Below are 22,404 nucleotides of genomic sequence, written 5' to 3' on the forward strand. Positions count from 1 at the left end.
TGTTGTCTGAAAATCATTTACTGATACCTTCTGGGAAGATCAAAAAAGAGCCAGTACAAAAATGTACATGTGGGGCCCAAAGCTTGGTGGAAAATTTCATGAATGATGTGTGATCTCTTTTAAGAAGTATTATATGGTTCAAGCTCTAGGTAGTGCATAGGTATATATTATATGAAATAAATAAAGATATAGATGATACTGATGCATAATGAAGAAAGCAGTACTGTTCTTGTCTTTCTGCCATAAACAATGAACTGTACTATTTTTGATATTTGACAACTGAAAACACATGTCTGGGATTCTCAAGAGAGGAGAGACAAAGAGGTAGTCTATGCTTAAACCTGGAGAAGGCAATGGCACCCCACTCCAGTACTCTTGCTTGGAAAATCCCATGGACGGAGGAGCCTGTTAGGCTGCAATCCATGGGGTCGCTAAGAGTCGGACATGACTGAGTGACTTCACTTTCACTTTTCACTTTCATGCATTGGAGAAGGAAATGGCAACCCACTCCAGTGTTCTTGCCTGGAGAATCCCAGGGACCGGGGAGCCTGGTGGGCTGCCGTCTATGGGGTCGCACAGAGTCGGACACGACTGAAGTGACTTAGCATAGCATATGCTTAAACCAGATTTTCTGCATAGAGTTACTTTTGTTTCTGGTGGTGCAGAGGGAGAACCCAAGCAGAGCCCTAGATACTTGCTGAGTTGAAAAAACAAAGATCTGATTTCAAACAAGTAAGTCAGTCAGAATTTTCAAAGCTGGTTATTGGAAAACAGATAGCTATGCAAAAGAGTTCCAAAAATCTGCACAAGGTCCCCTAGAGTCTGTTGCTAAAGGGTAAGCATGACTCGGGTGAAATCTAGGAAGCTAGGCAAAGAATGTCAGAGAAGCTAAAAGCTTTACAATTCCCAAAGTCCACATAAGGCTGGGACACATTCAAGTTTATTCAGAGTAAAAAATCCTACTGGAACACCAGGGTATTTTTAATAGAAATTGAAAAAGAGTAAAGCTTTAGAAATATGGCTTAAAACTCTGGATTAAAAACTGCTAGAGATCTCTCCAAACAAACCTGGAAAATATCAAGCTAATTTGCAAGTAATATAATCACAGCAAAAACAAAATTCCACATACTATAAAGAAAACAATAAAATCCAGACCCAGAGGGATGGTATGGGGAGGGAATAGGGAGGAGGGTTCAGAATGGGGAACACAGGTATACCTGTGGTGGGTTCATTTTGATATATGGCAAAACCAAAAGAATATTGTGAAGTTAAAAAATAAAAAAAAATTAAATAAAAAAATAAAATCCAGACACTCAACAACATAACAAGTCAGGAATCAAAAAAAAAAATAATAATAATGGTTAGGCATAAATAAAGATGAAAATGTGATCCATAGTTAGGAGAAAATTCAGTCAGTAGAAATAGACTCAGAAAGGAGAGGAATAAAACAATTAGCAGATAAAAAGTTTTTAAAATGTTATATACATAATATTAGGAATTAAAGGAAGACATGAACATAACAAGTAGAGAAAAATAGAAGATACAAAAAAGAGGCAAGTGCTTCTGGTGATCAAACATACATTATTGAATGTAAAGAAAAATCACTGAATAAGCTTTGTAGCAGACTAGATGCTGCTGAAAACAAAATCTATAAACTCATAGTAATAGACCTATCAAAATGAAACAGTGAAAGAAAATTGCTGAACAAAGACTCAGGAGTATGTGGGAAAATATCAATTGGTGTAACAAGTAAATTGGAATTTGGATGATAATGGAAAATATATAAAGAATTAATGGGTAAAATCTTTCCAAATTTGATGGAAACTCTAAAAACACAAATCCAGGTGCTTCAGAGAAAAAGAATATTCAGTAGAATGCCCAAATATTCAAACATAATAGATGCAAAATTACACCATTGTAAACCATAGTAAAATTTCTGAAAATCAATGATGAAAAAGCTATTAAAGTCTGCAAGATGAGAAAAGAAAACAGAGTTATTACAAACTTTCTATCAGAAATACAAGTCATAAGACAATGGAACAACATTATTAAAGTGATGAAAGAAAAAAAAGTCACCTAAAAATACTATGTCTAGAGAAAATATCCTTCCAAAATAGACAAAATACTTTGTCAGACACATGAAATCTGAGAAGATTTGTTTCTGGAACACCATATGACCTACTTATAAATTAGTCCAGAGTTGTCAAAGCACCTCAGGTTTTTTGTTTTGTATTACTTTGTTTTGTCTTTGCTTTTGTTTCTGTTTTAAGAAAGAAAATGTGGATCCCAGAAATTAAATTAAAGCTTCATGTTCATCGCTGAAAACAAGAAGTCTTTGAATAGATTTTTAGTCAAATAGCCTGTAGCACTTAGAAGGGTAAGTGGAATCTTCAGTGGTGAGTATGAATTTAGAACAAAGACATGGCAAACCAGTTCATTATTTCCCTACTGGTTTACCTAAGAGGCAGAATAAGAGCATGGGACAAACACAGCATATCTTGATTTTCAAATGCACCTCAGCAAATTCTCTCATGACTCCTGTGGGCAAAACATAAAAATTTATTTATTTTTGCACTCAGTACATTTGAGTGCTTTCTTAGCTGACCAAAATTATAATACAAATTGTTGGTAACAGAAGAAGAAGGAATTTTAACAGTATACAAGTTTTTTGATAACTGAAAAAAAAAAAAAGTGAAATTGTTAGTCTCACAGTCATGTCTGACTCTTTGTGACTTCATGGAATGTAGCCCAACAAATTCCTCTGTCCATGGGGTTTTCCAGGCAAGAATACTGGAGTGGGTAGCCATTCCCTTCTCCAGGGATCTTCCTGACCCAGGGATTGAAACTGGGTCTCCTGCATTGCAGGTGGATGCTTGACCATCTAAGCCAAAGCAAGACATTTCAGTTATTGAGAAGAAACAAAGAGTCCTATTAAAGTGTTAAATGTTCTTTTATAACAGGAAAATATTCTGCTACTAATTAAATAGTCCTACAGAATAAAATTATGGAAAAATCACTGATTAGAGGATAAAGTGTATAAACTCCTTCTGTAACATCACTTTCCTTATGTCACTATATTTCTCTTTAGTTCTGTCTTCATATTTGAAAAAAAAAGTGAAATTTTGGACTTGAAAATCTCAAGTTCTTTTTATAGTTTCAATAATCTCTTCTCTTACATCTCTTTCCTGCCCTGCAAATAGGTTCATCTATACCATCCTTCAAATGGCATCCCATTCCAGTATTCATGACTGGAGAATCCCACAGAAAGAGGAGCCTGGCAGGCTACAGTCCATAGGATCACAAAGAGTCGGACATGACTGAAGTGCACACACATGCACAAATGCACAAACACATACCACATATATGTTAGCATGCACACACACATACCATTTTTCTAGATTCCTTATAATGTGTTAATATATGTAATAATATTGTTTTTCTCTTTCTGACTACTTCACTCTGTATGCCAGATTCTCAGTCCATCCAAGTCCCTACAGATACTCCAATTTTGTTCCTTTTTATGATTGAGTAATATTTTATTGTGTGTATATACACCACATCTTTTTTATCCATTCATCTGTCGATGGACATGCTTACATGTCCTGATTATTGTAAATATTGCTGCAATGAACATTAGGGTGCATGTGTCTTTTTGAACTACGGTTCTCTCAGGGTATATGCCCAGTAGCAGGCTTCCCTTGTGGCTCAGCTGGTAAAGAATCCGCCTGCAATGCGGGAGACCTGGGTTCGATCCCTGGGTTGGGAAGATCCCCTGGAAAAGGGAAAGGCTACCCACTCCAGTATTCTGGCCTAGACAATTTCATGAACTGTATAGTCACAAAGAGTCAGATACGACTGAGCAACTTTTGCTTTCACTTTTTCGTTTTCATGCCCAGTAGTGGATTATTGGGTCATATGATAGTTCTATTTTTAGCTTTTTTAAGGAAGCTCTATACTGTTCTCCATAATGGCTGTGTCACTTTACATTCCCACCAGCAGTACAAGAGGGTTCCCTTTTCTCCACACCCTCTCCAGCATTTATTATTCGCAACTTTTTGATGATGATCATTCTGACATGTGTGAGGTCACGTAGGCTTGGGGAGGGGCTGGAGAGGGGATGAATTAAGAGATTGGGGTTGACATATGTGAGCTACCATGTATAAAATAGATAGCTATTGGGAACCTGCGGTATAGTGCAGGGAACTCAGCTCGGTGCTCTGTGATGACCTATATGGAAGGGATGGGCAGGGGTTGGGGGTGGGAGGGAAACTCAAGTGGGAGGGGAGATATATATATATATATATACACACACACACATACACACACACACCTTCTGCTTTATTGACTATGCCAAAGCCTTTGACTGTGTGGATCACAATAAACTGTGGAAAATTCTGAAAGAGATGGGAATACCAGACCACCTGATCTGCCTCTTGAGAAATTTGTATGCAGGTCAGGAAGCAACAGTTACAACTGGACATGAAACAACAGACTGGTTCCAAATAGGAAAAGGAGTTCGTCAAGGCTGTATATTGTCACGCTGTTTATTTAACTTATATGCAGAGTACGTCATGAGAAATGCTGGACTGGAAGAAACACAAGCTGGAATCAAGATTGCCAGGAGAAATATCAGTAACCTCAGATATGAAGATGACACCACCCTTATGGCAGAAAGTGAAGAGGAACTGAAAAGCCTCTTGATGAAAGTGAAAGTGGAGAGTGAAAAAGTTGGCTTAAAGCTTAACATTCAGAAAACGAAGATCATGGCATCTGGTCCCACCACTTCATGGGAAATAGATGGGGAAACAGTGGAAACAGTGTCAGACTTTATTTTTCTGGGCTCCAAAATCACTACAGATGGTGACTGCAGCCATGAAATTAAAAGACGCTTACTCCTCGGAAGGAAAGTTATGACCAATCTAGATAGCATATTCAAAAGCAGAGACATTACTTTGCCAACAAAGGTTCATCTAGTCAAGGCTATGGTTTTTCCTGTGGTCATGTATGGATGTGAGAGTTGGACTGTGAAGAAGGCTGAGCGCCGAAGAATTGATGCTTTTGAACTGTGGTGTTTGAGTCCCTTGGACTGCAAGGAGATCCAACCAGTCCATTCTGAAGGAGATCAGCCCTGGGATTTCTTTGGAAGGAATGATGCTAAAGCTGAAACTCCAGTACTTTGGCCACTTCTTGCGAAGAGTTGACTCATTGGAAAAGACTCTGATGCTGGGAGGGATTGGGGGCAGGAGGAGAAGGGGACGACAGAGGATGAGATGGCTGGATGGCATCACTGACTCAATGGACGTGAGTCTCAGTGAACTCTGAGAGTTGGTGATGGACAGGGAGACCTGGCGTGCTGCGATTCATGGGGTCACAAAGAGTCGGACATGACTGAGTGACTGATCTGATCTGATCTGATAGCTGATTCAATTCATTGTACAGCAGAAACTAATACAACATTGTAAAGCAACTAACCCCAGTAAAAATATTTTTCTAAATTTCTATAAATGGTCACAAATCCATTTTGGTCATTCAGATATTCTAAGGTGGAGAAGTAAAACCACAGATAATCCTGGGACCCACGTTAACACGGTAATAAATATAACTCCAGATACTTTGTTTAAATTTGAAAGTCAATTTAGCATTTTATAATAACTTGTTTTTGCAAGATTTTTCTGAAGTGGTTAAAGAAACCTATTATAAACTCTAGGTAAAGGCAAATCCTTTAATTAAACATGCTGCATCTGCCTAGGTACACACTGGATGGAAAATTAGAAGGCTTTTAAATATTTAAGAGGGAGGAATATAAATTGGTAAGAGAATATTATTAGAGAAGACAGGATGCATAAAGAATAGTCAAACATAGATTAATTATTTCTCTCCTCCCTCAAAATAGTAGACATAATTACCAAAGATGATGAGGTTCAAGGCATGAATATTGCTCCATCTTTATTTTGATTTACTTATGTTTCTCTAAGAATTTCTTTCATTGATTTGTAGAATATTTATTGGTAAAATGTAAAAGATGTGAAGTCTGATAATACACGCACACACACACACACACATACCACACCATGAGTAGTTATGTTTTCCAAAGAGGCCTGTAGGCCTGAATATTAGCCAAGAGGGAAAACCTAGCAAAGTAAAAATATTTGGAGACTTTTAAAAATGGTTAAATTGTTTCAAAGAAGAACATATTGAGACACATATTGAAGGAACATGAATATGTATATTGTGTCAATATATTGAGCTCAGTTGCTCAGTCATGTCCAACTCTTTGCAACTCCATGGACTGTAGTCCACCAGGCTCCTCTGTCCATGGAATTTTCCAGGCAAGAATCCTGGAGTGGGTTGCCATTTCCTACTGCAGGGGATCTTCCTGACCTAGGGATCAAACCCACACCTCTTGTGTCTTCTGCTTTGGCAGCAGATTCTTTACCATTGCAACTCCTGGGAAGTCCATCAGTACATTACTGGTTCTTAAATAGCAGTTTTATTAAACAAGCCAAATTTGTAATAATTATGTTCTTGCTTGTTCTCAATAATGCTTAAATATTTAAAAAAATTCTACGAATAAAAAACTAATCCTGAAAAATTTCTTAATTGGGCACTTAGATGACACTTTCTCTTGTTATCTGATTTCACTGAAGACTCCACTACCACCTCAAATTGTGATAACATTTCAGCTTCCCACCTGTCATTTATGCAAAAGAAACAGAAAGAATTATAAGTTTTATGAGTTGGAATATGAAACCAAGAGTCTTCCTTTAAGAGGAAGACTTGAATCTATTATGAGGCCCCAGAAGAAATGGTAACACTCAAAGTCTGGCTGAGGGGGAAGAAATAAGAATATTAACTTCCATTGTTAACATTTCTACTTGCATGATTCATAGGCAGCAAGCCTTCAACTTTGCAAAAACTGAATTTGTTTCTTTCCTGAAACCTTCTCTGCCTTTCATGTTTTCTGACTCTATGAATGATCCTAAAGGCATGGTGCTGTGCATAATGTGACTCAAATGGTTTGGGCAGTCCTGAGACAGGTTGATTTTGGGTGGGGATATGGGGAATAATATAATCTTACATGGTATTTATTTAATCGTTCCATGAAATGGCACTTGTTAATTACTTTAAAAAATTTTACACCTGTGAAAACTATGCTTATGGGCTTCCCTGGTAGCTAAGAGGGTAAAGAATCTGCCAGCAATGCTGGAGACTGCAGTTCATCCCTGGGTCAGGAAGATCCCTTGGAGAAGGGAATGGCATCTCACTCCAGTAGTCTTGCCTGGAAAATCCCATGGACAGAGGAGCCTGGCAGGCTACAGTCCATGGGGTTGCAAAGAGTCAGACACGACTAAGCAACTTTCACTTCACTTCACTTCAAAAATATACTATGAAATGTTTCAAAATGTTTTTTAGCTAATTTTATGTATTATCAAGTATAATAACTATCACAATTCTAAAAGTCATAAATATTTCTCCCGTGTTGCGATTTGTGATGTTGTGGCAGTGTATTATAACATGAGGCACAGAATTTGAAGAGGTCTCTTGGGGTCATGGGTCACCATGTCCCTTGATTCTATGCTTAACCTGGCATCATCACCCACTAGATTCTTCAAGACTGAAACCCAAGAATTTTCTTGAGTTACTCCTTCTCCATACCTTCTATGGTGGTGGTTTAGTCTCTAAGCTATGTCCGACTCTTGTGACTCCATGGACTGTAGCCCCGCAGACTCTTTTGTCCATGAGATTTTCCAGGCAAGAACACTGGAGTGGAATTTCCTTCTCCACACCTTTACCTCATAATAAGTTATCAACTACACTTGATTATAACTCTGAAGTATTAAAAGGGGTCCAAGGTGGGATTTTGTTCATAAAACCTACTTTTCTGTTTTTAGATACTCCAAGTTTCTCAAACGTGTGAGTATAGACAAAGGATGCAACAACCAAATGGGACGCAGGATATTACATGCCAGTTATTAGTGATGGTCACCAAGTATTGACAGCTTTCCAGCTTCCAGGCTCAAGGCTGAACTGCACTTCCACACCACATTTTGAAATTAAGTCTTTCTTTGAACAATGAAATTTGGGGGAAGTGACAGGTATCTCCTCCCACTGGAGCCTTTAAAATCCAGTGAGGGATTTGCCATATTCCGTTTCACTTCTATTATGATCTGGAAAGCATAGGCTGACATAAAGCTTTAATTTCCCAGCTCCCTGAGCAACTGTGATGAGCAGACTCCCTGTCAGCCCACATTGGGCATAGACAGAAGTAGTATATATATATACATACTTTGGTGTGTTAAGCTACCAACACTTGGAGATTGTTTATTTTTGACAGTATAAGCCAGTTCATCCTGACTGATATTTATCATTTAACTGACAGTTGAGCAAATGCCTAATATGTGTCTTCCTGCCATGCTCCATGGAGAGCCTCTGAGATGAAAATAGATTGAAGAATAGTAGCCTAAGTGAAGTCTCTTTGTTTCTTTGACCATTTAGTATAAAATGTCAGTGACTGTAGAGGAAACTATGTAACCATCAGCCACCTGACCAAAAAATGACAGGGCCATACCTAAGTCCTGAGGAATATTCATCCAAACCATAAAACAGGACTCTTCTGTAAAAATTTCGTCAGTGTTTGCTGTTAATTGATAACTTTTACCTTCTCCCACATCTCATTGTTGGGGCCTATATATTCAGGCATGTTGGTGAAGAAGTGGAATAATGGCTGGACCTCAAAAGGAGCCCTAAATTCTATTACTTGGAAAAGATTTGCTGGCTTGCCCCTAGAGACCAGACTTATTAAGGCAGAACGTGAAAGATGAAAGTGCATCATGGCTCTTGTTCATTAAGACATAAGAACTTTAAACACTAAATAAATGTAGTTTTGGCTTCACTGATGACTTCGCACTAAAGAAGAAAAGTGAAAGTGAAAGTTGCTCAGTTGTGTCCGACTCTTTGTGACCCCATGGACTATACAGTCCATGGAATTCTCCAGGCCAGAATACTGAAGTGGGTGGCCTTTGCCTTCTCCAGGGGAATCTTCCCAACCCAGGGATCAAACCCAGTCTCCTGTATTGCAGGCAGATTCTTTACCAGCTGAGCCACAAGGGAAGCCCAAATATACTGGAGTGGGTTGCAGTTGAGAATTTGCCTGTAATGCAGGGGACACAGGAGTTGTGGGTTCCGGTTTGATTCTGGGTCAGGAATAGTCCTTGGAAGAGGAAATGGGAACCTACTCCAGTATTCTTGCCTGAAAAATCCCATGGACAGAAGAGCTGGGCTAGCTGTACTCCAAAGGATCTCAGAGAGTTGGACAGCACTGAGCGACTGAGTGCGTCACATGCACGTCTAGTGTTCCTGGATTTTGACAGATAATGTTAGCCATCTCTGCTTTCTTAGTGAGAAGTTAGAAAGCTGTAACAGGAGATACTGTAAATGTGGGTGCAAAGTTTCTTCCTTCCTATAGGAAAAATAGATTCATTCTTAAATAGAAGGATAATGCTTCCTTCTCCAATCTCTCTCAAACTTATTAATATTTCTTTTCTTTTTTTTACTTTTTATTTATTTTTTAATATAAATTTATTTATTTTAATTGGAGGTTAATTACTTTACAATATTGTATTGGTCTTTATCCTTGCTTCCACTAAAGGAATTCACTCCGTCATGTCACCTCATTTGAATTATACTGGTAGAATTCTATAAGACTCCCTGAGTTCTACAGTCTTCCGTCAGTGTTTTATATTACAACCCTGCTTGACGTTTTTCTGAAAATGCAAATCAAATCCTTCAGAATCTTAAAATCCTCCAATGCTATCTCAGATAGGAGTTTTTAATGTTCTCCCTCTTCTCCTTTGCCTTATCATGCACAACTCAGTATTATAATTTGCTACGACTGCACTAAGCATTTAGTTATTTAAGAGCACCACTCTCCCTCTGGGCAATTGCATGCACCATTCCAGTTACTTCCATTCATTGACTGTCTACTAATAATTCAGGTTTCAAATTTAAATGCCTTTTCTTCTGGAAAATCTTGGCTAACTGCTATATGTAAAAATTATGACCAAAAAAAATATCCTGGTACAATCTCATACTTGAAAGGTTTTATTTCTTTTATCCTGACTACTATCCTGTGAAGGCCTAGAGGTGGTTGGCATAAGCAAGGAATAGAATGTAGGGAGAAAATTAGATTTGTCTTTCCTAATATTATATACTGGTAGGATGATGGATGATACCTGAGAGTACTGACCTGTAGAGATAAAGGTCATGAAGGTCCACTTCAGTTATTTAAAAGTAGCCTTAGCCTAATGAGGTTCACAAGACCATGCCTAGCGTTCCACATGGAGGGTTATGGTAAAAATCTTGTAATAATAAACAGACATTTTTCTAGTCTTAAAACTTTTCAGTTTCCTAAATCTAATCCATTCTCCCAACTACATTTAATTTATGTCTCCTGATTTTCTCTCTGTATTGACTTTTCTCCCTTGATCCACAGATATACTCATGTTATCATAAATAAATCATTTTCTTCAATTTGTTACTGTTGAAGTTATTGTCTCTCTTATCTTCCTCCTTCCTCCTTCCTCTTGTCACCACAGCCTTTGATAGAATAAATTGCACCAGTTCCTTCCCACACTCAACATTTACTCATTTCTCTATCAAGAATGCTTTGACCCCACCCTCAGCTGGTGATTAACACTGACTCTCAGTCGTCAGGATACTTCATGTTCACAGATGGAGAGACATACTCTCTGCCAGTGTCTTAACCCAATCTCACCACAGTATATGATGGTGTTAATATCTTTTTCTGAAATTCTCTCTCTTTTTTAAATTCCTAAGATCAGTACTATTTTGATTCTACTTTCTTTCAGCCTACTTCTCCTAGGAAAATAATTTTCCATTACTTGAAAACAAATTATACTTTGGCTCTATTTTTTTTCACTGTCCCTTAAATAAGATCTTAAAATACCTTCATAGTTATGTTTCTAGACACAACTCAGTTAATTAAAAAAAATATACTTCCTGTATGATGAGCACTGGGCTAAAATTAATGTGAAGATGAATTAGATCTAGTCCTTGATTATTGGAAACTCCCTTGGAGGATCTGATTCAGTAGTTATCCACTGACATATGAGAATTGTCTTTTGAACAAAAGTCCCAGTTGATAAGATTCAAGAAAAACTGATCTGGAATAGTAGTTCTTAAACTTCATTGTCCCTAAGCCTCATTTTAGAAACTTGTTAAAATAGAAGATTTCTAGGTTCTATCTTTCTATAGTCAGATTTAGTAGAATTGAGATAGGGTTCAGACACCGGAATTTTTATTAAGTCCACACCCCAAATGGTGGTTATATAAGGGATATGAAGACAGTTATGTAAGAAACATTGGTTGAATGAAACATCAGGTAGAAAAACAGATGGCAAAAACATATTATAAGTGAGTCTAGACAAATATTTTGTCTCATATGGTTCTATTGTGTTTTCTGCCTTTTTCTTTCTAGAAGTTTAACAATGAGTTCTTTCAGAAGGATTGAATTAGTTTATGGGAACCCAAGATCCTTAGCTGATACCAAGAGCATTAGTATGCAGACTCACCTAGATAAACTCAGGCATGAAAAGGCCTTATTCCTATCCAGGAAGCTCCCACTGTTGTATAGTCAACTAGGAACTGCATTACCCCTCCCATCTATCTTATAAATATGTAGAGTGGTAAAAGCAGGTTCCTCCTCCCGGAGCACACTCCAGGTAAGTGGCTAAACTACTCCTTCCTGTGGGATGATGAAGGCTTGGAGGATAACAAGGTGCCCAGAACAGACTTAAGAGAAATATATGGAGAAGATCAGTAAGAAATCAGTGTAGAGCTAGGACCAGGTTCTCACCCCAGGCTGCATTTCCCACTGTTCATCTCAGGCTCCATTTCTGATTTCCCATCCTGGGGAGAGGCCTTTTTTAAGGCCTTCTCTGCTGGAGGTTATAAAGCTATAGTCAGTTATTTTATTTGGACTGCCTTGCTGTTCTTTTGTTAGACTGTGTAATTGATTTAGACTTTGAGTTCCTTAAATCCAGCACTAGTGAGAGGACAGGTTGGTTGGATGAGATCACTTGACCCCTGCTGATGGACCTTATTACATTTGGCCAGGGGCATTGCTGAGAAATGACTGTAATTCTAAAACTTGCCACAGTCATGCAGTTGAAACAATACCATTTTCCAGGAGTAGAGAAATCAATCAGTCTCTATATAAAAGACAATGCAGGCAGGGATATTATAGAACAGTGTTTCACAGTTCAGCAACCTGGTTTGACTACTTCACCAAAAAGAGTCACTAGAACTTAGTACTTCACTGTGGTTTGTCGGGTCTATACAGAGAAGTGTCTACTGTTGCTCCAACGGTGACCTATATCATAAAGGTAACTTAACAAGTCACATCTGTTACTGGAACTTTGTGTGCATTCTTGGATCAGCTTTCTTCCATGCTCCTCCACAGAGAAGGGTAATCTAAGTTTGCCTTCTTTTAGCAAGGTGCAGTGAACATACAGACTGTCCAAAACCCCGCAGCTAGTGTTGTATCGTCAGTGGGTTGGGAAAACCATAATACAATGTGAATTATTTGTTAAAAATCCAGCATGCCATTGTATTACCTTTTAAACACTAATTCTTCATTTGAAGTTTTTAAATAAACACAAAAAGAAAGATAGTATATTAAACCACCATATGTATATCTTATAATATCAATATACACATTCTTAATATCAACATTTACCAACACTGTGATGTTCTTATTTCATTTATACTGTCATGTTTTTTTCCCCTGACAATATTTTAAGCAAATTTCAGAAGAATATTCATAATATTTTTAGATTGGCCCCACCAACGAAACTGCTTGCATTTGCATGCCATTCAGGCATAGCCAACTAAAAATGGATGGACCTTTCATAACGACAAAAATCCAAGGTCTTCTTGAGACTCTCGGGTCATCAGCCTGAAATGATATTCCCCAGCTTATTAAGAGCAAACTACTGGCCATGCAGCCACCACATAAAACAAAAGTGACTTACCATCTGATTGGCCTTCCTGGAAGTTTTACTATAGCCAAGTCACCATATAGCTGCTGCTGCTGCTGCTGCTGCTGCTGCTAAGTCACTTCAGTCGTTTCCGACTCTGTGCGACCCCATAGATGGCAGCCCACCAGGCTCCCCCATCCCTGGGATTCTCCAGGCAAGAACACTGGAGTGGGTTGCCATTTCCTTCTCCAATGCATGAAAGTGAAAGGTGAAAGTGAAGTCACTCGGTCATGTCCGACGCTTAGTGACCCCATGGACTGCAGCCTTCCAGGCTCCTCCATCCATAGGATTTTCCAGGCAAGAGTACTGGAGTGGGGTGCAATTGCCTTCTCCGCACCATATAGCTAGCTAAGATCAAATGGGATCCTTAAAACAAGAAATCTTGGAAAATTCGAGGTATCAGTAACACAAGCCAAGTCATGTCCTTTGCCTCCACTATCCTTTTCAGAGTCAATGTTATAATTATTGTCTGTGGGTAGTCTTAAAGATGGTTGGTGCTCTTGCCTATGAGACAGCCAATATTCACTGGTCCTTATTTTTTGAATTGAAAGATTTCCTCCCATTGCTGACTAGTACCTAACCTCTGGACTCTGAATGACAACCTATCCTAAAATCTCATACTTGAATGCAAAGAACTGACTCACTGGAAATGACCCTGATGCTGGGAAAGATTGAAGCAGGAGGTGAAGGGGACAACAGAGGATGAGATGGTTGGATGGCATCACCGACTCGATGGACATGAATTTGAGTGAGCTCCAGAAGTTGGTGATGGACAGGGAAGCCTGGCATGCTGCAGTCCATGGGGTCACAAAAAGTCAGACATGACTGAGTGACTAAACGGACTGACTGAACTGATAGTCTCCTTGATGGAAACTTCATGACTTCTTGACCACATATTCATCTCTCAGTGGGTCGTCTCTGAACCTAAGTCCATAAATTGAAAGAGCTCCCTGAAAACTCCATATGAAAGTGAGTGTCTATTCAAAGCAAAACCTTCCTGGGACAGAACCTGTCCTTTTATGTACAGTGGATACTACTGATCTGTGACCTATAGTTTGTACAGGATGGTATGAAGTTTCTGAGCCTCCTTCTGCTCCGCATTTTCTCTGTCAGAAAATATACATTTACAAGGCTATCAACTAGGGACAAGAGTGACCTAGGGTCCAGGGAGAACTTTTTGCCTTGTTAGCACCATGTTCTCACCAGCTAAACTAATCTTCTCAGAAGGAAACAATACAAATAGCTTATTAAAAAAAATCATGCTTAAAAAAAAACAATACAGAACAGTAGTGGAACACAGAAATTTGGAGTTAGAATACTTGAGCTCATGGCTTAGCCCTGTAGGTTCATTGTGTACTAGCCAATTTCATCCCTTCTTTTCCATCCAAGTTTCTAGGAAGTGGTCTGTGCTATTGGTCTTTTGTCACCTGTGGCTCACCCAAATCAATCTTGATACACACTTCTATCTGTGCCATCTTACTAAAAGTGCTTTCCCAAGCTCACCATCGTAACTTTTATCAAGAGCGACTGAACCGCTGCAGGACCTGGTCCCTTTGACCTTTCCAACCTGCTCAAAACTATCTGGGTTTTTTGTTGGTTTTCCAGTTTTTTCCACAAAAATCAGTCTTGCTCTTTCTTTCTCTCTCAACTTTCTTTTCATATTTTTCTTTTCCAGAGATTTCTCTTCAGATATTTCCCGTTTTTACTTTTAATACTCTGCCTGATTAACTTAATCTCTTTCCTTATGCAAACATTGACAGAGGTAAAATATAATTTTAGTACAGGCTTCTGGTCTCTAGGTTTCTATATCCAACTCTATTGAATGTCCCTTTGAGCATTCAAAACATTCAAAATTGAACTCTATCAACATTTTATATCTTTAGTATCCACCTAGTGGTTCAAGTCTGAAAACTTGGTATTGTCCTGTGTCCTGAATTTGCCTTCATAGCCTTTGTGCCCTTTTTCTTCTCAGCATCTGCACTGCCTTCAGTGGAGACCCTGGCCTGCTTCAGTCTCTAGTCTTAACTCTCCTTAAACTCTTTATATATATATATATATATATATATATATATATATATATATATATATTTTAAACTCTTTAATATATTAAGGTTCATATATTAAACTTAAACTCTTTATATATATATATATATTTTTTTTAAATATATATATTTAAAAATCTAAGAACCTTAGGTACCTACTAAAATATCTTCATGACTTCCCATTGCTTCAAACTGCCTTCTAGTCTCTTACCATGAACATTTTTTGTCATCTTGGTCTCACATCTGCAGTCTCGTGAGTTGTCACTTCACCCTTGTATCCTGTGCTCCAGCCGTCCTGTATGGACGGCTTGTGGATTCCGTGGTTCCATGATTGTGCAGAAGTCTGTTCCTTATTCTGTTCTGATGTTGCTACTTTTATTGCCCTCTGCAGTGCTCAACCTATAGTATCTAACTTCATCAGTCCTTAAAATTGTAATTATCTACCTTCTAGCAGCCTCTCCTAATACACATGCAAACAACTAAACTGAATGAGCTGCCTTGTTTTGTTTTTATACATTTCCATAGCATTCTGGATTTACTTTCTTGCAAATAACAATACTGTATTTTAATTATTTGCTGTCTATCTCCTCACTATTGTGTCTCTCCTCAATACTGGCATTTTGCATTAGTTTTCTTTCTCCTCTACCATCCAGCACCTTATGGCACAAGATAACTATTTACAGCCCTCACAGTGAGTGAATCTATGGTATATAACCAACTATATACCCTTTGTAAAAATGTGACAGAATAACTCTATATTGCAGGTTCTCCATTTATTAAATAAGAATTTTAGCAATATCTACCTTACAGGATTGTGAAAGGTAGATGAAATATTGCATATGAACAGATTTTGATACTATAAAACATTAAAAAATTCAATTTAGAGCTCAATCCTTGGTTATAGTTCTTAGTCAATACAAATGTGTTTACATTTCTCAAATATGTTTGGATTTCATAAAATTTGCATGCCCCTAGAAGACATCTGCTGGATTATCAAAAAAAGCAAGAGAGTTCCAGAAAAACATCTATTTCTGTTTTATTGACTACGCCAAAGCCTTTGACTGTGTGGATCACAATAAACTGTGGAAAACTCTTCAAGAGAAATACTAACCCTCTTGAGAAATCTGTATGCAGGTCAGGAAGCAACAGTTAGAACTAGACATGGAACAACAGACTCGTTCCAAATAGGGAAAGGAGGCCGTCAAGGCTGTATATTGTCACCCTGCTTATTTAACTTATATGCAGAGTACATCATGAGAAACACTGGGCCGGATAAGGCACAAACTAGAATCAAGATTGCCTGGAGAAATATCAATAACCTCAGATATGCAGATGACACCACCCTTATGGCAGAAAGTGAAGAGGAACTAAAGAGCCTCTTGATGAAAGTGAAAGAAGAGAGTGAAAAAGTTGGCTAAAGCTCAACATTCAGAAAACGAAGATCATGGCATCTGGTCCCATCACTTCATTGGAAATAGATGGGGAAACAGTGGAAAAAGTGGCTGACTTTATTTTGGGGGGCTCCCAAATCATTGCAGATGGTGACTACAGCCATGAAATTAAAAGGAAACTTATGACCAACCTAGACAGCATATTCAAAAGCAGAGACATTACTTTGCCAACAAAGGTCTGTCTAGTCAATGCTATGGTTTTTCCAGTAGTCATGTATGGGTGTGAGAGTTGGACGATAAAGAAAGCTGAGTGCCGAAGAATGGATGCTTTTGAATTGTGGTGTTAGAGAAGACTCTTGAAAGTCCCTTGGACTGCAAGGAGATCCAACCAGTCCATCCTAAAGGAGATAAGTCCTGGGTGTTCAATGGAAGAACTGATGTTGAAGCTGAAACCCCAATACTTTGGCCACCTGATTGACGAGCTGACACATTTGAAAAGACCCTGATACTGGGAAAGATTGAGGGCAGGAGGAGAAGGAGATGACAAAGGATGAGATGGTTGAATGGCATCACCGACTCAATGGACATGATTTTGGGTGAACTCCGGGAGTTAGTGATGGACAGGGATGCCTGGCGTGTTGCAGTCCATGGGGTCATAAAGAGTCGGATACAACTGAGCAACTGGACTGGACTGAACTGAACAGAGAAGAGATCAACCCAACGATCACTTCCATGGTCTGAAACCATGAGTAAAAACAGAAGGCATCTAGCTAAGCCATTACATTTGAGAACAGAAATGCACATAAAAGCAAGATACCTTGAATTGCCTATACTTATGCCCAAGTACAGGCATTAGATATATGCATATGATTATATGTATATGTATATATGTAACTAATTTGGATATCTTCCTCTTACAAATAAGTTGTGAACAAAGCATCATAAAAGAACAGCTTTTCCCCTTACATTCATCTTTATTTTTTCCTCCAGACTACACAGCTCTTAAAGTAGAAAATAAGGCAAATGCACTACATTTGAAAGCTTTCTCTGCAGGATGACTCAGTCTTCTGGCTATTGTTGATTCTATTTCATTTGGTTAGAGAGCCACTAGGAGGTTAATTTAAAGTTTTCAGGAAATCAGTGTATTCACCTCTCAATTTACTGCTTGAATAATATCAAAAGAGTTAAACGGTCATCTTCTAAGTGCTATTAGGTTCAGAAAATGACCAGGCAAAACACTGGCACCTCTAGCACTACATTGCTCTGAAGCTGATATTTTCAAGGTAAAACCTACTTTCTTTATTGATGAGAGCAGGTCCCTGTAATTGTGGAGACACAGTCAGAGAGTTGAAGCTGGGGACATTAGATTCTTCTCCACCTCCTGTGCCACAGGATATTTGGTCAGGCCCATCAAACCACAGAAGCGTTATTGTTTCATTTGTGAGGGTCAGTCAACTCTGAGGTCCCTATAGTATTCAGGAAAAAACTGTCTTTTTCCTATAGTATACTTTTTAATTCTGGAAAAATAAAAAATAAATTTACAGTTATAACTTGAATGGCATTTCAAGAGCATGGCAAGTTATATTTCATGAAAAGTTTATGAGGGTGTAGTGGAGAATAAAGTTTTTCTCTATCCTCTTAAGTTCTGTATCTTGGGTCTACAAATTACACTGACAAACACAGATTAATAGAACAGTTTATTACTATGCATATGGAGTCTTCATAAAAAAGGTAGTGAAAATTCAAAGCAGTGGTTAGACCCAGCACCTTATATACCATTTTAAAAAAGAATAATAAACTTGTGGAGAGGTGACAAGACAAAGGAAAAGGGGCTTAGGCTTTTAATAACTGTAAATTGTAGGAAGGTAACACAATGCAAAGACATTAATAAAAGAAAATTAGAGATACCAAGGGAAGATCTCATGCAAAGATGGGCTCGATAAAGGACAGAAATGGTATGGACCTAACAGAAGCAGAAGATATTAAGAAGAGGTGGCAAGAATACACAGAAGAACTGTACAAAAAATATCTTCACAACCAAGATAATCACAATGGTGTGATCACTCATCTAGAGCCAGACATCCTGGAATGTGAAGTCAAGTGGGCCTTAGAAAGCATCACTATGAACAAAGCTAGTGGAGGTGATGACATTCCAGTTGAGCTATTTCAAATCCTGAAAGATGATGCTGTGAAAGTGCTGCACTCAATATGCCAGCAAATTTGGAAAACTCAGCAGTGGCCACAGGACTGGAAAAGGTCCATTTTCATTCCAATCCCAAAGAAAGGCAATGCCAAAGAATGCTCAAACTACCGCACAATTGCACTCATCTCACACGCTAGTAAAGTAATGCTCAAAATTCTCCAAGCCAGGCTTCAGCAATACATGAACCGCGAACTTCCAGATGTTCAAGCTGGTTTTAGAGAAGGCAGAGGAACCAGAGATCAAATTGCCAACATCCGCTGGATCATGGAAAAAGCAAGAGAGTTCCAGAAAAACATCTATTTCTGATTTATTGACTATGCCAAAGCCTTTGACAGTGTGGATCACAATAAACTGTGGAAAATTCTTCAAGAGACAGGAATACCAGACTACCTGACCTGCCTCTTGAGAAACCTGTATGCAGGTCAGGAAGCAACAGTTAGAACTGGACATGGAACAGACTGGTTCCAAATAGGAAAAGGAGTACGTCAAGGCTGTATATTGTCACCCTGCTTATTTAACTTATATGCAGAGTACATCATGAGAAATGCTGGGCTGGAAGAAGCACAAGCTGGAATCAAGAATGCGGGGAGAAATATCAATAACCTCAGATATGCAGATGACACCACCCTTATGGCAGAAAGTGAAGAGGAACTAAAAAGCCTCTTGATGAAAGTGAAAGAGGAGAGTAAAAAAGTTGGCTTAAACTCAACATTCAGAAAACTAAGATCATAGCATCTGGTCCCATCACTTCATGGGAAATAGATGGGGAAACAGTGGAAACAGTGTCAGACTTTATTTTTGGGGGCTCCAAAATCACTGCAGATGGTGATTGCAGCCATGAAATTAAAAGACGCTTACTCCTTGGAAGGAAAGTTATGACCAACCTAGAAAGCATATTCATAAGCAGAGATATTACTTTGCCAACAAAGGTCCGTCTAGTCAAGGCTATGGTTTTTCCAGTGGTCATGTATGGATGTGAGAGTTGGACTGTGAAGAAAGCTGAGCACCAAAGAATGGATGCTTTTGAACTGTGGTGTTGGAGAAGACTCTTGAGAGTCTCTTGGACTGCAAGGAGATCCAACCAGTCCATCCTAAAGGAGATCAGTCCTGGGTGTTCTTTGGAAGGAATGATGCTAAAGCTGAAACTCCAGTACTTTGGCCACCTCATGCGAAGAGTTGACTCATTGGAAAAGACTCTGATGCTGGGAGGGATTGAGGGCAGGAGGAGAAGGGGATGACAGAGGATGAGATGGCTGGATGGCATCACCGACTCGATGGATGTGAGTTTGAGCGAACTCTGGGAGTTGGTGATGGACAGGGAGGCCTGACGTGCTGCAATTTACTGGGTCACAAAAAGTTGGACACGACTGAGTGACTGAACTGAACTGAACTGAATAAAAGAAAATGGTTGTCTACTAAAGTCCTGTTTATGTAGACTCCTCTGTTATCTCTGTTGCTAAGATTCATTCACCCCTTCCTGGTATTAGGAAGGGGGCACCTTCTCAAAAGGAAGAGACTATTTGTCCAGTTCTTGGTCTTTTTTTTTGTTTGGTATATATATTCCTTTTCAACTTTTTTTCCATTATTGAAATGTAGTTAATTTACAATGTTGTGTTAGTTTTAAGTGTACAGCAAAAAGATTCATATATATACATATATTGTTTTTCAAATTCTTTTCTGTTACAGGTTATTACAAGATATTGAATGTAGTCCCTTATGCTATACAGTAGGTCATCATTGCTTATTTTATATATAGTGATATTTATATTCTTCAAAAATTGCAGAAAGAGTTTAACTCCTATATGATTCCTTGCCCCATACTTTTCCATCTCTCCATTCCAAGACTTATTTTTCATTCATATTTTCTCTTTTTCATTCCAGAACTATTTTTATTCTTTTAATGCAAGTTTATATTGACAATAAATTTGTATTTAGTTTGTACTTATATTAATATACTTTAAATAAGTAATGAGCTTTAACATTATCATTTCTTCATTAAAATATGGGTTAAATTGGGGTCACTATATCCTCCTCAGAAGGCAAACATAAACTAGTGATGGATATTCAGACATGAAATCCAAAGGCTTGGTTTTGGGTTCTGGTTAAAGCTACTTGTTTAGGGCAAGTTCCATTAACTCACTGCATTACAGAATTTCAGTAAAAAAATGAGAGAAAATATGTACATTTTTGGATTTGTGAAGATTATATAAAATATAGTATACAGAAGTATTTGGGAAGCTTTAAAATGTTATTATGCTATTTCTTCTTCTCTCTTAATTCTTGAATACAGCTGTTGTTTTCTCAGTGTTTTAAGAGGCAAAATAGTTCTTAACTGTTCTGTAAAACTGCCTGACCTCATAAAATATGTGTTTAAAGACTATTTCTAGGCCAATGGGAACCCTACCTATTAGGGACTGGTAGGTAATCATGGGCTTCCCTGATGGCTCAGCTGGTAAAGAATCTGTCTGCAATGCTGGAGACTCAGGCTCTATCCCTGGGTTGGAAAATCGCTTAGAGAAGGGAACGGCTACCCACTCCAGCTTCTTGCCTAGAGAATTCCATGGACAGAGGAGCCTGGTGGGCTACAATCCATACAGTCACAAAGAGTTGGACATGACTGAACATGCAAGCAGAAAATAAATATCCATTGAATTGTGGTGATACCTCTTCCATATAAAGTAATATTATTATTTTTTTAAAACTTGTGTTTCCAGTGTTAAAACAGAGCCAAGCCTTTCTCTAGGGCTTCCCACATGGTGCTAGTGTTAAGAATCTGCCTGCCAGTGCAGAAGATTCAAGAGATGTGGGTTCGATCCTTGAGTCAGGAAGATCCCCTGGAGTAGGAAATAGAAACTCACTCCAGTATCCTTGCCTGGAAAATCTCATGAAAAAGGAATCCTGGTGGGCTGCAGTCCATGGGGCCACAAAGAGTAACTCGGACACGACTGAGTAACTAAGCACACACACACACACACACACACACACACGAGCCTTTATTGAAAATGATTAAAGTTGAAATTGATACTGTTGGAACAAAGTCCTGTTGGGAGATTTTCTCCTCTCCTGAAGATGAGCCAGACAATTATTCACACAGTAATTTAATGTAAATATGGACTTTTCTATCAACTACGTGCCTCTTTTTCATTGTCATGAACTACTATTGCATGGACGTCAGTAGCAGAGTTCCTAATGATGATGCTGTTGCTTTTCCTCGTCTCAGATCAGGGCCCAGACTATTTGTTCATTCCAGAGGAGTGAAGATGCTGACAGATCAGATGCTGCCAGCAGCTATCTGTCAGCTTGGAGAAGCGGGGGTGGTGCTTGGCGATGGGGCTGGGGCTTAAGCAGCTGTTTCAGCTGCTATTCACTCTGGAGTTCAGGGCATGTGTCTTACACTACCTGTCTTTCAAAGAATTCAGCTTTCTATATCAGAAAGATCTGTAAATCCCAAAGAATCCAAAGGTGAAAGAGAGCAGTACAAATTATAATTATGCTTGATTTTTATCTGTGCCCCAACAGGAGGCTCACTCTTATTTATTCTGCTCTTTCCCTGGGCACATACAAATTGCTTGAGTTTCAGCTGCATACACTTATGCCAAACAGAAGCATCACACATCTGCAGTAAAGCCACTCACAATGTGTCAGAATATCTTGCAGCACTGAAGTTGGTGTGTTTTAGTGGAAAGAACACCAGACCAGAATCTAAATTA

This window comes from Bos indicus, chromosome 4 (assembly GCF_029378745.1).
Source record: "Bos indicus isolate NIAB-ARS_2022 breed Sahiwal x Tharparkar chromosome 4, NIAB-ARS_B.indTharparkar_mat_pri_1.0, whole genome shotgun sequence".
In the NCBI taxonomy this organism is placed as follows: Eukaryota; Metazoa; Chordata; class Mammalia; order Artiodactyla; family Bovidae; genus Bos; species Bos indicus.